This window comes from Zalophus californianus, chromosome 17 (assembly GCF_009762305.2).
Source record: "Zalophus californianus isolate mZalCal1 chromosome 17, mZalCal1.pri.v2, whole genome shotgun sequence".
Taxonomy (NCBI): Eukaryota; Metazoa; Chordata; class Mammalia; order Carnivora; family Otariidae; genus Zalophus; species Zalophus californianus.
Window position 1 is genome coordinate 19,946,840 of NC_045611.1, and position 15,225 is coordinate 19,962,064.

At 43.1% G+C, this 15,225-nt stretch overlaps 1 long non-coding RNA gene across 1 annotated transcript in view; it reads left to right on the forward strand.

Annotated features, from left to right (window-relative positions):
* LOC113936653 overlaps positions 1-15,225 on the forward strand; it is a 58,270-nt gene that overhangs the window by 36,987 nt on the left and 6,058 nt on the right. The window contains exon 4 of the long non-coding RNA XR_003524327.1: positions 11,979-12,083. This is a non-coding gene — a long non-coding RNA (uncharacterized LOC113936653). The remainder of the gene's footprint in view (positions 1-11,978; positions 12,084-15,225) is intronic.

Here is a 15,225-nt window from a genome sequence, read left to right on the forward strand (position 1 = left end):
TACATCCTTACTGCTGCCTGTAATTTGAAGACTTTCTGGTTTGTACATAGGTAGGGGGGTGTGCTTTTGGATGAGAATGCTCTGAGGGGCCACCTGAATTGGTCTGTCCTCCATGAGGTGGACACTGTGAACAGGATGGCAGTACTAGGGAAGAAAGACAGAGGGTTTGGAGTCAGACAGAACAGAAGAGGCTGTTTACTAAACATAGTCACATACTATGACCAGGGCAGTTGACTACACCAGGGGTTAGCAAACTTTTCCTGTAAAGAGCCAGAGAGTAAATATTTTAGGCTTTGTGCAGAATGGTCTTGGTTGCAACCACTTGACTCTGCCATTGTAGCCTGAGGAGCCGTAGACAATACAGAAGTGAGTAAATGAGTACGGTTGCGTTCCAAGAAAACTTTATTTACACCAACAGAAGGTGGGCTTGATTCTGGCCACAGGCAGTATTTTGTCAACCTGTGGTCTAATTCTCTAAGCCTCAAAGTACTCATTATCAATGTTGGGGTAAGAAAGTATCATGAAGATAAAATAGGCTAATCTGAGTGAGGCCTCTGAGCATGCAGCCTGACCTATGAAAGATCTCAAAAAAGTTACTTCTTTCTGTCTCTTTTTTTCTCCCAAGTGCTTCTGTACAGTGAGGAGTTAGGAAAAAAAATGCACATAAAGGTCCTTCCCAGCCCTGTGATTTTATGAAATTGCCCGTCAAAAAAAAAAAAAAGCAAGAAAGAGAGCATGCCAGAGAGAGAAATTGTATGCGTGTTCTTTTTCTCTGCAAAGTCTGACCACAAGAAGCATTAAATCAATCAGATGACAAAGCAGAATATGAAAAATTGAGTTGGTTTGGTCCCAAGTATGCAGAAAGCCTGTGCTGTTGTGATCAGAAGCAGGGAAAAAAAAAAAAAAAAAAAAAGGAAATGTTTTCTTCACGTTGTGTGCATTGGCTATTCTGTGACTCCCACATAATTCATCATAAGAAAACTTTGAGTGCAATAAACATTTCCCCTAGTTTAGTAGCTGCTCTGATCAAGAACAAAGCCATTAACATAAATGCAGATAAATACAAGGCAAATAATGATATTCCCAATTGCTTCTGTGTCAACCAGCTCAGCCCATCAATCTTGCCTGACTGAGTAAGAAGGAACCCAGAGAATTTATAACTGTAGAAGATTTCTTTCTAAAGCATTTCCACCTCACAGAGGAGGGGAAGGACGAACTATCCAGAAGATCCTGGGAAACCCAATGAAAACTCTCCAAAGCCATCCATCTCGGGTACGCTCTTAGTCGCTGCTACCCTAATTCCCTGCCGTTCTGAGGCTGGGACTCCTCCAGTGTGGCATTTCTTCTGGTAAAGCTAGTGACCACTTTTGTAATGTGCAGATCCCTCTCTCTACACCCCTGGAGAAGGGTTTGTCCCCGGGAGCTACTGGTGTGCCCACCCTGCCTCTTATGGGTGAGGGGAGAGGACTTGGCATGGTTCTCTGCCCTTGGTCCTGATGCCAACGCTGAATCACATTTGGTGGACCAGTTCAGTTCCAGAGTTACTCAGCCTCCAGCTCTGCTTCCTTCTCTGTAGTCACATCATTGACTTTACTTCCATGTTCAAGTTTAAACAGCAACATCCCTGTTCTTCTTCCCTCCATGCCCTCCTCTCGCTCGGCTAACTACCCCCCCCCCCCCGTCATCTCATATACTCTCCTGGCAATAGTTATTGCCCCCATTCCAGTGACTCCCACATCTGGATCTCCTGCCTAGGCTTCCGTAAAGTACAGAGTCTTATATGGAGCTCCTAAATGCTATCACCTCCTGACTGCCCATCGGACACACCAAATTGAATAAAGCAGCAGCTCATAACTCTGCCTCCCTCCTACTGAGTCTAAGTAGCACCGTTCTCTACCCTGTAGCCCAAATAAGAAACTGGACAATACTGGGGCTTCCTTTTTCTCAGCCCTGATGTCTCAACATGACCTACAGATAAGAACTTCCTAAAATTCTCCCCAAAATATTTCCTCCTGCTCTACTAGATCACACTCCCAGTGAAAGGGAGCATGCTCATTGTCTCTGACTGGAGAAATACCTTATTTTGGTCTCCCTGCCTCTACTTCCCCCTTTCCTTTGTCCCTCTCTTCCACAGTTAATGATTCGGGGTTTTCTCTGTGCTATGATGTAATAACATAAGGAGTATTTCCAGTTAATGCAGACGTCCAAGCAGGGATATGTGGTTTGCAGATTGATACAGCAACTCAGGCCTGGGGAGAGAGAGGTCTCAAATAGGGAACAGAAACTTCTATTTTCAGTGTCTGTGCATCAGGCTAGATGATGTGAGCCTAGAAATTAACTCTCCTAAAATCACTTTAAGGAAAAGATCATTGTCGCCAGTATTACAAGGGAGAAAAAGCCCTTGCAACTTGTTGGTTTTAGAGGATCTCTTGGTTAGGATGTGATAATCTGGGACTTAAATTGAAGGCTTCCCATGTATAAAAACCCTACTCTCGATCCCCATCACCCACTTCTCCAAGATGGGAGGTACAAGGACTATTCTGATAGACCCATGGAAAAGAAACGTGGTAAGACTGGATATAGACAGAATATACTTTCCTAGAATACAAGCAAAGGAGACCAGAGATTTTATCATCTGTTTTGTTCACTTATCTATCCTAGAATCTGCAGTGGTCTGTCCTAAGGGAGCCATTCAATGGATGTTTATTGCCTTAATGAGTTAATTCACTAAAATTCTATGAACTTGGTCTTGGAAGTACATTTCCCTAAAGAGAGCATCATCATATGACCTTGTCTTCGCATGTGTCTGTCCTCCTCTTGGATTCTGATAGCTGTGTGGACAGGACTTCCTTCCATGGGCTTTTGTAGCCTGGGATGAGGGCAGCTGATGTAATACTCAGCGATGTTTGTTGAATGACTCCTGGGTCACTGAGTCCTTTACCATTTTTGCCTCACTTAGCACAGTGTATCAGAGTTTCCCATGCTTCTCTGTACATAACCTATATTACCTTCCGAGTGACACTTGGGAGTCTGCTCTGGGACCCTGGTTCTGCCAGAAACAATGCTTCCCTCTCAGCCTCCATCTTTATCATGGTGTTCGGGGCGGAGTACAAACCTAATGCAGAAATGATACTCCTTTCTCTTCTTGCTACTTTTGCCTACCATCTTACTCTCCATCTGCCTCATGAATTATTTCTCCGGCAGTTGCAGAATGGCAACAGCAATTTGCAGAAAAACATTTTAAAAATTTCTCTACCTCCGCCTCTTTGCCTTGGAAAACATTTTACCTTGCATATCTCTGTGCCTCTCAGTGCCAATGTCAAAAGTGTAGAGTTAGTAAAAAGAGCAAGACTGCCATGACTCAGGCAATCCAGATTTGATCCTGGGTCTATCTCTTATTGTCCGTGTGAATTTTTAAAGACCATTTACTTTATTGGAGCCTGAGGTTCTTTATCAGTAAAATAGAGCTAATAATCCCTAAAATTCTGCTGACTATTCCACAAGCTGGTGTTAAGCCCTTAGTGGAAAGCCTGGCATAAACAGGTGGTCTCTACACCTTCGTTTCCTTTCCCTGGGTTCCCACACCTTTATCACCTCATCTGCACCAACACAGCTATGTCTCCTGGTTAAATGAACTGGCCAGTGCTGGTGAATTTCAAACCACTACTCAGGGTGATTGCATTGGTCTAACTGTCACCTCACCTGTCTGAGTGGCCCCAGATAGCCTGCCAGGTGCTCTGGCCTTTGGCCGGCGACATTTGGACCTGTCTGCTTGAATGTCAGCCTTCTCTTAGGAGCTGGGTTCGCAGACGCCAATCACTGCTTGCTGTGACTGACCGGCACGCTGTAATGTGTGCCTGCAGAGTTTCTCCAGACAGGAGGGGAACGGTTGAGTTGACCCAACATCATCTGTCTGGCGGGTTGCTCATTTTTCTTCTCCTGCCTGTCTTGCTCCTGCTCACTGCTTAGGATGTGTCTCAGGGCGCTTTGCCCTGATGTGCTCCTTCCACCCATTCTGCCTCCTCAAGGCGACTCTAGGTGTCAGTCCTGACCTTAGCTTCTGTCCCAGTGTTGCATTCCCTCCATCTCTTCATCCATTCATTCCTCCTTTTCTCTCTTTTCCCCTGTAAACAATTGTCGAGCATCGACCGTGTGCCTTGTTCTTGGGGACTTTTAGGTACAATTCTCCAAAATCAGTGGAGAATTTCTACTTTCAGAAAAAGATGCTAACACGATCAGAGTGTTCACAGATTTCGATTGTGATCTTGTGCATTCTGCTCCAGTGGTGGGCATGGCTGAGTGTTTGGAGCCAAGTGGGTCGGGGGTTGGCCATTGCTAAGCATTTGTCCAGACCAGGGACCTGACTTTGTTTCCGGGTTTCTAACCACCCCTGCATCTTTGGCAACTCAGATACATTCTTGCTTCTGTGGTTCTTGCTGCTTCTGCAGCCGGGCATCAGCAGGTGCTCTGCCAGCTGTTGATCCAGGCTTCTGTTGCTCAGCTTTTTATATCAGAGCTGCATTTGGTTCAACCTGGGAGGGTCCAGCCATTAAAGGAGCACCAGGAGGTCTTCCCCCCCCCTCTGAGCTCATAGCCTTCTCCAAGGAGCTCTTGAATGTTGGGCTGAGGCAATGGTCTACCAGGTAAAATTCAACAGCATTATGGTCCTGCTGTGGTCTGCCACATGTCTTATGCCTTCAGACTCCCTCAGAGGGGCTTCCTTCCTTCCTGGCTCTGCTATAAACAGTCAACCTTCCTTGCTCTTCTTTGCCTCGTAGTTGTGATGCCTTGTGCAGAGCATTCCAGGGGCTTTCTCAGGAGTCTTCCTGTGAGACACAAGGGACTCCTGCAACCTTCCTTGGATATCCCAGGATTCCAGAGATGTTTAGGCAAATGAGACTCCCTCCGTGGCCCACTTCTCTGCGATATTGGGGAGCTTTTCTCCAAAGTAATCAACAGCTCATCTTAATTGCTTTTGTTTATGGTTCAATAAGTGCATCGTTTTTTTTTGGCAACACCGCTCACAGCAATATCTTAAATTACCCAAGCCTGCCTGCTTTCATTTATGAACTCTGGCTTGTGTCTGATGAGCACTTAGATTTTTAACCATTTATTTCCTCAGCATGACAGGGAATGAGGAACATAAAGCTGATGGGAACCATAAAGAAGGGGGAACACCAGAGACGAGGGAACCATAAAAGTAGTGTACAGTGTGCGAGGCCAATATAAAAGCAATGAGTTTTTAATATACAGCATGTGTAATACATTCATATTCTTAATAAAGTCAATTATTGTTGAATCTGTTATTTCTCAATTTTCCACCTCAGCTCAGACAAAAACAAATCTGGAGCCATTCAGAAGAAAAAAAAAAATTACAGCACAATAATTGCAAAGGCAGTGGCTGTCAAAAAAAATTGTCTTATAAGTGCCTGTTTCACACATTTACCCTCCCAGGAACTGGGGGTGATGTTGGGAACAGAGCTTGCCACGAACAGAATCTAAGGCAAAACTGAGTCTTTGCCCTTGATTTGAGCAATTATATTGCTCTTTGCTACCTTCCCCCCCCTTTTATTCCAGTTGTTCTGCAGGCAGCAAGATGGAGTGTGAAATTGATGGGGACATGTGTGCTTTAGTGACATTTCAGTTTATTAATGCCCTGGGTGAACCTGTCCCTGCCACGCCGCCTCTCTGTGCTTTGGTTTCCCTATTTGTTTCATGAGGGAGTTGTTTCCAAACTTGACTGATCATCAGAATAATGTATCTTAATTTTTAATTATAGCAAACCATTGCTAGTTTAAAAAAATCTTCAGAGAATTAGTATTATTACTATTTTTATTTATAGGAGAATGTTAGTTATCTATTGATGTGTAACAATATTATCACAAATCTAGTAGCTTAAAACAACATGCCTTTATTACCTTCATGTTATCAGGCTCTGTGGGTCAGGGGTTTCTGCACAGTTCAGCTGAGCCCTCGGCTTCAGGGCCTCACAGAGCGATGATGGAGGGGTTCAGTGGGGCGGTGGTTTCTGCCGAGGCTGGACTGGGGAGGGCTATGGTCCCAAGCTCATGTGGTTGTTGGCAGAATTCAGTTCCTTTCAGCCCCTTGGACTGGGGACCTCGGTTTCTTGCTGGTTGTGGGTCAGAGACCACTCTCAGTTCCTAGATAGTTGTTGGCTGGAGGTTTGCCTCTCTTCCTTGTTATGTGGGTCTCCCCAACATGACCGTCTGCTTCATCAAAGCCAGTAAGGGAGAGAATCTAGAAGATTGACATAACAGTCTTAAATGATACCATCACGGAGATGGCATCCGTATTTGGTGTATTCTGCTGGTTGGAAGGAAGGCAGAGGTTCCACTCCCGCTCAAAAGGAGGGAGTTACACAGTCATGCGAATAACAGGAGGATGGGTTGTAGGGTCCACCTTCGAGTCTGCCTACCACAGAGGGTAGCGCATAATAGTTTTTTTAAAAACCAAAAAGTAAAGAAAGCGGTAGGGTCCAATTCTCCTTTTTCCAATGATTTTAACCATTCCTATTTTAAGGTTTTGGTTAGTTGTATCCGTCTCCAAGGCTGCTGTAACAATCACCACAAACCAGGTTGCCATGAAACAGAAATGTACTCTTTCACAGGTCAGCGGGCTGTGAGTATGAGATCAAGACCACGTGCCCTGTAAGGCTCCAGGGAAGAATCCTTCTTGCCTCTTCTTAGCTCCTGGTGGCTCCCAGCAGTCTCTGTTCCTTGGTCTGTATTGTGCTGCTCCCACCTCTGCCCCTGTTGTCACATGGGCTCCTTCCCTGTTAGGCCCTGTGTTCCCCCGCTTCTCCTTTTTTTTTTTGTTTAATCAAATCACCTCACATTCCTTTTAATTTTTATTTTATTTATTTCGAAAGATTTTATTTGTTTATTAGAGAGAGAGCACGCGAGCAGGGGGGAGGGGCAGAAGAAGAGGGACAAGCAGACTCCCGGCTGAGCACAGAGCCCAAAGCTGGGCTCCATCCCAGGACGCTGAGATCATGACCTGAGCCAGAATCAGATGCTTCACCGACTGAGCCACCCAGGCGCCCCTTCTCCTCCCCTTATGAGAACACCAGTCCTTGGATTTAGGACCTATCCATCTCTAGTATGACCTTGCCTTAATTATATCTGCAGAGACTCTACTTTGAAGTAAGTTCACTTTCAGAGGTTTTGGAGAGACATGACATTTTCATGGGACACTATTCATGCCACTAGAGTGGTTAATTTTTCCTCTGCCACCCTAACACTAAATCCTATCTGTAGACCGCTCTCACTACCTTCCCACTGTGGAGGATGAGCTCTCTTCGAGGTGTCAGAAAGCAGAGGCTAAGGACTGCTCTTCTCTGATTCGGCCGGAAATCCAGGTGAGGTGCCTAGTCTCTCACTGCCTCAAATGCCTGTGAAATGGTCATCATCATAACAATGGTATTTAACTTGTAGGGTTGTTATAGGATTAATTGAGATAATATATGTAGAGCAATTATCACAGTGCCTGGCACATGTTAAGCACCCTGCAAAGGTCAACAGTCATTACTTAACCACTCACTTCACCTTCCCTCTCCTCCACCTGCTTTTCTGACTTTATAAATATCATATGTAGTGTTTGCTTTAGTACTTTAAAGTACATTTAAATTAATGGATTAATTATTCATTATAATTATAATTAACCATAAGTAGGATATAAATTATATATAAGTGTATATAATATGTAGATAAAATATATAATTATAATAAATGAAAAATTAATTAGTAAATTTTAAAGAATTAAAGTTAATTTATTAATTAAGTCATTTTAAATTATATATTTATGGTTAAAACTCTTTATTGGTTCATCTGTTGGGTTTGTACAGTATCTACATACTTCCATCTTAAGTAAAGGAATTAGCAACCCTCTTCCTCCTTCTGCAACATCTCTCTCCTGTCTCCCATTGTGTGAACTGTATCTTTATTTTTCCCTTCACAATTTTTATATTTATTTTATGATATTTAATTCTGTTTTTGTCTTCTATGTTTTGTTGAAGCTAATTTTAATAATAGCCTTTATGTAAGAACTCAACTATTCTTTCTATATTTTAATATTGCAACAACAATAATGACAGGTACTATTTGCATGCTTATTAGAAGTGAGTTACCATTCTAAATACATTACATAAATTAGCTTATTTTATCTCTGTATCAATCCCATGATTGGTGACATTTATAGAAGAGAGAACTGAGGCACAGAGAGGCAAAGTAACTTCTCCAAGGTCACAGAGCTAGTAAGTGGCAGCGGCAAGTGTTGGAGCCCACCCAGTCTGTGACCTCAGACCTCTTGCTCAGAGCCAGTATGTTCTGGCCTCTCAGTGCCCCTCCTGGCACTCTCCGTGGTCACGTGGCCCCTCCTGGCACTCACCATGGTCAAGTAGTCTGGCTCGACTCAAGGAAGTGCAAGGCTGCGCCTCAAACTCACACCACTTGAGGGGATACAGGAAAACATAACAACTTTCTTTCTTTACCTGCACCCACTGACTTCCTGCATTTCAGTTTTTTACGTCAGTTCGTGCCTTTCATGCAATTGGCCCTTGAACAACATGGGTTTGATCTGCACCGGTCCACTTATATGCAGATTTTTTCTATAAGCATGGAACAGTACTATAAATATAATCTCTCTTCCTTAAGATTTTCTTAATAATATTTTCTTTTCTCTAACTTACTTTATTAAGAGTACAGTACATAGTATGTACAATGTACAAAATATGTGTTCATCAACTTTATATTACTGGTAAGGCTTCTGATCAACAGTAGGCAATTAGAGGTTAAGCTTTTGGGGAGTCGAAAGTTATACCTGTATTTTCAAATGCATGGGGGTGTTGGCACCCCTAATCCCCATGTTGTTCAAGGGCAAACTGTATGTTTTTGTTTTTTCAGGGGGTTCCTTTAGTTTTTCTTATTGACAGAAAATACTGCCTTCACATTCCCGTTAAGGACTTGCAACTTCTTTGTTATTTCAGTGAAAGGGCAGAGTCTACTTCCCTCTTGGACAGGTTATTTCCGGCACCTGCTGACTTCCTGTTTCCATTTGCGCTGATTGCTTTTTGCTGCACACTTGTCATCCTGAGATTTCATTTTATTCCCCTCTGGGATTAGTTTCTATTTTTCCTTGGATTTCCCGGACTCCTTTCTATTTTTCTTGGCTTTCTTTTTCATTTGGCTGAAGTATATTCTCAATTTCATTCTTGTTTTGCAGAAAATATTCTTTGCAGAAATGTTAGTATCTTTATATGTATGCTGTCTGGGTGTATAATTGAAATACCTTTTCCCTCAAAGGGGGAGAACTCATGTGAATCTGATTACTGTCCCATTGAAGAGAACGCCTTTCTTCTCTTTGAGCTTTCGGGATTTTTTCTCTTTATCTTTACTAGTTTGGATACTCACTGGGATGCTAGGTGAGAGTTTTTGGTTTATTTGTCTTCCGTAACATTCCAAAGAATCTATCATTCTGAAGACCCAAGTTCTTTTGTTTCTATGATGAGTTCTTTGGGGAGTTTTATTCTTTAAATTATACATTCTTGAGTTCCCCTCTGTTCTGGAATGGGGCTCAGGAGTTTTGATCCTTTACAAAATTTCCCCAAAGCATTATTAGTCAGTGATGGTTGTGAACCACCCAGTAAGATGGCCCCAGGGATCACTTTCCTGCCCTAGTGCTTTTCCATGGTAGTGTGGCCAGTGTAGATTTTGTGAGGTGTCTGCATTATGCTGTGCTCCTGAATTTTAGTGCTTTTACCAGAATGGTAGGAGATGGTTGGAGATGGGAAGCTGGTCCACCCCTGTCTACCTCACAGCGTTCTTGCAAAGGTCACAAGAACTGCTTTGAAAACTCTCCGGGGTTGGTGACATGGCGGAAGTGAATTCCTCAAGGCGCTATGGCTTTTGGCTGGGCTCTGTGAGTGTCAGCAGACCACATGTCTTGTAGTGGTGACCTCAAAGCCCAAGAAAATGTCCTTGGGCTCCATTTTTGCTGAAGTTGTCCTTCATATTACCTGCTCCTTGGTCCCTGAAGGTAGATGTTTGAAGATAGAGCTGTCTGTTTTAATTTCTCCTCTTGCCTCTTCTCTTCCTATTACATTTGCTGACTTAAGTATCAAATCAGGCTCGGTGTTGCTAGTTTCTAAATAGCAGTGCCTCCTCAAACTGTTCTATAAATCATTATTATTAATAGAGGGATAATAACGATAATACTAAATAGCACTTGGGTAAAATCTTCCATTACCAAATGCTTTCAGAAATAGTACCTCTGGGCTGCTGGTTTATATAGGAAACACAAAAACTGATTAAAAAAGATGACTGTTCTATCCAAAATGTGTTTGCTTTTCTGGGTTGAATTCATTTGTTTGATTGAAAATTTCATAATGAAGGTGTATGCTGGAGAGGTCTGGGGTTGTGGAAAGAAGCACAATGTGGAGCCCTGAAATAGTTCATTGATAACCCAAATGTTTGGAAGTATGGGAGTGACAGACCCAGCTTATGCTGGAAAAGTAGGGTCATGTGGACCCAGCAGATTCGATGCCTAAAGTAGAATCATTACAGTCACATTTCTTGGAACACTTGTAGAATCATGGCACAGCCCAAGGTAGGGGCTGTTTCTAAAGAAGGATGGTGGATTTAGGCATTATTTAAATACCTCAGAGCCTCTGTTTTCTTGTCTTTTGGGTTTAAAACTGATCTCATGAGGTTGTGGTCAGCACCTACCAGTTTCTAGCTGAGAGGATTAGCATTCCAAAATCGAAGGTGGTGGTGTTGTTATTGACTTTGCTTTAATGTTGTACATACGAGAGGCACTGCAGATAAAGATGATTTCAATTTTTGTAAATGTTTAAATGTAAGTATCATGTATTTGTGTAAAAGTGCACACAGATGATACACATACAGTCAGATGGATTTTTCACATGGTGAACACATCTAAGTAACCAGAACTCACCCTATGGGTACCCATGTTCCCTGAATCAGTACCTTCCACAAACCCCCACCAAAGTATAACCTGAATCATAACTTCAGACACCATAAATTCATTTTGCTCGATTCTGAACTTATCACAAATGGAATGGTACAGTATACACGCTGGTTCTTTTATTTGTTTGGTGAGTGTATGGATGGTCTGGTTTGTGCGTTCACTCATGTTGTTCATTCCATTGGAGATCTTCCCTTCTTACATCCACATGGTATGCTGTTGTGTCACAGATGTTGGGTAACTACCACGTGGCCATCATGGAGAGTGCTGCTGTGAGTGTTCCAGGACATTCCTTTAAGTGAACATGAGAAGGGTAACAGTCTTCATTCTAGTAATCTAGCAGGCCAGGGTGTTTTTCCTCTCCCTCTTCCTCTTCATCCAGTTGATCTCCAAGGCCCAGCCATCACCTCCTCAATCTCTGAAATCTGACCCTGCCACCCATTGTCTGAACTATTGCAATAACTGTCTTTCTTTCCCATGTTTCTCATCTCTCCCAGCTGAACTTCAGCACCACTGGAATAGTCTTCCTGAGACACACAACTGATTGTATCACTGTTCTGCTCAAAACTTTCATCCTCAGTACAGTTGAAACAAAGCAAAGCAAAACAACACGACTCTGGGCTCCTTGTATAATCAGGATCCACCTTGAACGAGCTCTTGCCAACATCTTCCTCCTCATTACCAACTTGACCTGTGTGTACTGGTGCCATATTGGATTATCCCCTTTGCTGCTCCAGTGCTGGCCAAGGCTGGAATGACCTTCCTTCCTTTCTGCCAACATTGAATTTCTTCTCATGGTTGAAGACCAATCCAGGGCCATCATGTTCCAACAACACTTCCTGTCCCAGTCTTTGTGAAACCTAGTCTGACCTCCTAGAACTCATCATGTCCATGTGGTCAATCCAGCCTTGACCCATTAAGTAAGGCTGGGCTTATGGTTTTCTTCATCACTCAGTTCCTCTTGTTTCCTTGTTCAGATAGTGTGGCTGCTTCCTGGGCACTCTAAGGAATCATCCTCATCGTCATTAAAGAAGAGGACACCCCACAATAGGCTCTTGTCCAGCAAGTTCCTCATGATTGGGGTAAGCGCACCCAATTTCTTGTTTATGTTAATTATTTGAGAATTACTATTTCATGATAAGTTAAAAGTAACATTTACTTGTGTAATTACCTCCCCCCATCACTTGAAATGTAATTGAGTGAGCAAACTTTGCTTCCTTTCAATGAGAAACCATTTCATTTTTGACAAGACCCTAGAGTATCACTTGGAGTCTGATGGGTACCCCTGACCCAGGGTTTGCTTTATGTGGCAAGGAATCATCTGCAAGGGCTGGAGTGACACAAAATCAGAGGCTGCTCTAGTTCCAGTCAGTCTGATGGGACTGACATTCTCTCCTCTTCGAAGTCATTCCTGCTCCTTACCTTGGGGCCCTAGAGCCCTGAGCCAGTGCTTCTTTCTACCTGACATGGAGCAATGGTCTGTGTAAACTGGTGTCTCCTTCATTTGTCTTCCTTACCCTAGACCCTCCTAGACTGCTTCTCACCCCCAGCACATAGTAGGCCCTCACTAAACTGATTGAATGAATTTTTTTTTCTGAATGTGCATTTAAAAGCCATTTGTACTGGGGAGATTACTTTAATGTTTATTTTTCTTGTTTGCAAATTGAAAGGAGAAATTTTAATTGATTCCATAAATAAATATTTATTAATGTCTAGTGCATATCTACAGAAACTAAAGACATTCAAACTGGCAACCTATTTTAAGCTGACTAGGACCCATACCCTACCATTGCCTTGTGTTGAATTTCAAGTGTGATTTGTGACTGCTTCCTCTGTGTCAGGGGTTATGGTGGATGCTCTGCACTTGTCTGTTTTCATCCTCGTTCCTTGTGTGTATAGTTCAAGGAAAATACCAATTTTCAACAAATATACATTCAGAAAAACAAACCTTTCTCCCAAGGGTGGTGAGGAACTCAGTTGAATGGATTTCGAAGGATATGAGGAAAACTTCCATTATAGGAAACAATGCCAACATTAGTGGGGTCTTAATCAGTAGCCCCCTCATATTAAGATAACATTAAATCATCTTATCAGACAAATATTTTTCGACACCTGTACTAGGCACTGGGAGCATAGTATCGAGCAAAGATCTATTTCTTATTCTCATGGAACTTATATGTCTCCTGGGGGGAAGCCAGACAAAACAGGAAAAAGGCAAGTAAACAAGCAAATGACTTAGAATGGTTCCAAAATGTGACAATAATAAGACCACATTTCATTGATTTTTAAGACACATTTCTTTTCACCTTTTAATATTGTTGAAATTGTGATGTCTTAAAATGGGAGTGTGTGTTTAATATATTGTTTTCCCCCTGAGAAGTTATTAAATTGATGCTTTGACTTCCGATCGATGGTGTCTCAGAATGGAGGAAATATGGTAATAATAAAAGCTCACATTTATTGAACACTAACTATGAGTCAGGTGCAGAGTGGTGCATGTTGTAGCATTCTTTCTTTTATTCTGGATAACAACCAAGGGAAGTGTGCAGAGGCCTCTCTGCTTTCCAGGTGAGAGAAATGCATCTCAGGGAGGCGAAGCACCTGGTTGAATGTTGAATACCTGCAGGGGCCGGTATTTAAACCCTAGCCTCTCTGACTCTGCTCTCTTACTTGCCATTGTTACTCCCTCCTCCCCTGCCCCGATACTTTCTTGAAATAGCTGGTGCAAAGCAATCAATGCTGTTAGGATTTCCGAACGTGCTCCTAGGTTGGCTACGTGGTTTCTACATGACTAAGAGGTACACCCCAAAAGGTAATTGACCTATAAATGGGCTGCACAGAAACGTACTACAAACTACGCCCACTGGTGGTGCAGTCGGTTTCGTGCTGGACACCTGGTTTCAGCTCAGGGGGTGATCTCAGGGTCATGAGATCGAACCCCGCGTTGGGCTCCCCACTCAGCATGGAGTCTACCTGAATTCTCTCTCCCTCTCTCTCTGCCCAGCCCCCCGGCACCCATGCTCTCTCTCTTTCAAGTAAATAAATAAATCTTTAAAAATGAAAAAGACTATGCCCACAGAGTCTCTATCCCCTAGTGAGTCTTGAAGCAAGGCCTGGGGACCTATCTTGATCAGTTATCTTTCACTCTTATCTTGCAGTCTGGTGAGTACTTAGGAAAGGGTGCAAAGCAACCTCTGTGCTAACTGGGGGTCCTTCTAGAAAGATTTTCTGGTATGAAGAGAGAAATCTCTGGATCTTACTCTAGGGAGGATAGGGTTTACAGCAAGAAGATGCTAGAGATACCTTCTAAACCAAGCCAACCCCAGAGACGTTAAGTGGCTTGCTCAGGATTCCCAAGACTAGTTGGAGAATTAGACGTAGGTCCCTGACGGTCCAGTCCCATGGGTTTATCTCTCTCATTTGTTTATCTTTCTTTGTCCTCTCTCTGTTCCCCTTCCTCTTCCTTTCTTTCACTCTCTCCCTCCCCCCCTTTCTGTTCCTTTTATCTAAAGAAGGGCCTGGTAGATTGAAAAGGTATGAAATAACTTTGGTTGCAAAAGCAGTGAAGAGCAGTAGCTAAAATAGAAAGTTCTGGAATTTGGGAAAGTACGAAGGACCACTAAGATTAGCCGACGATTGATTTATGTGGCTAAATAGTTAATATGCTCAAAGAGGTTTTTAAAATATGAGGCTTGCGATTAATATTTATGGATCTAAGTGATGAGAAATGACCAGAAGAGAAGCCTGTTGGGTTGACTTACAGATTCAAAAATCTCCTGAGATGGTACAGGCAGGAAGGGGGAAGGCGGCGGTGCTAGTATGCTTGAAGAGGCTGGCTTTGGTTGCTAATGCAAGAGGAATCCAAAACAGGAGCTCCGGGAGAGCCTGTGTACAAACCGGAGGCTGGAGGGACCTGGAGGCAATTTTCATGTGCATTGCATTCATCTCACGCAGGCTGGCCCGATTTGGGTTACGCTGAGCTGGTAAATCGAAGAGAGCCCAAAAATCCAGCGCATGAACTAGTAACCTATTTAGAAAATTTGTGAAAGAATTGGAGATGTAAGGCTTTTGAATCCAGCCAGCAAGGCAGCTATGAAACACAGAGGGAGAGAAGGATGTCTGGAAAAATGGGTGCTTATCTGCTGGGCCTGGGCAGGACCCACGAGGCCGTGGCCACACGGAGTTGGCTCACTGGCTTCCCGGAGAGAAGAAATGTTTGTGGTT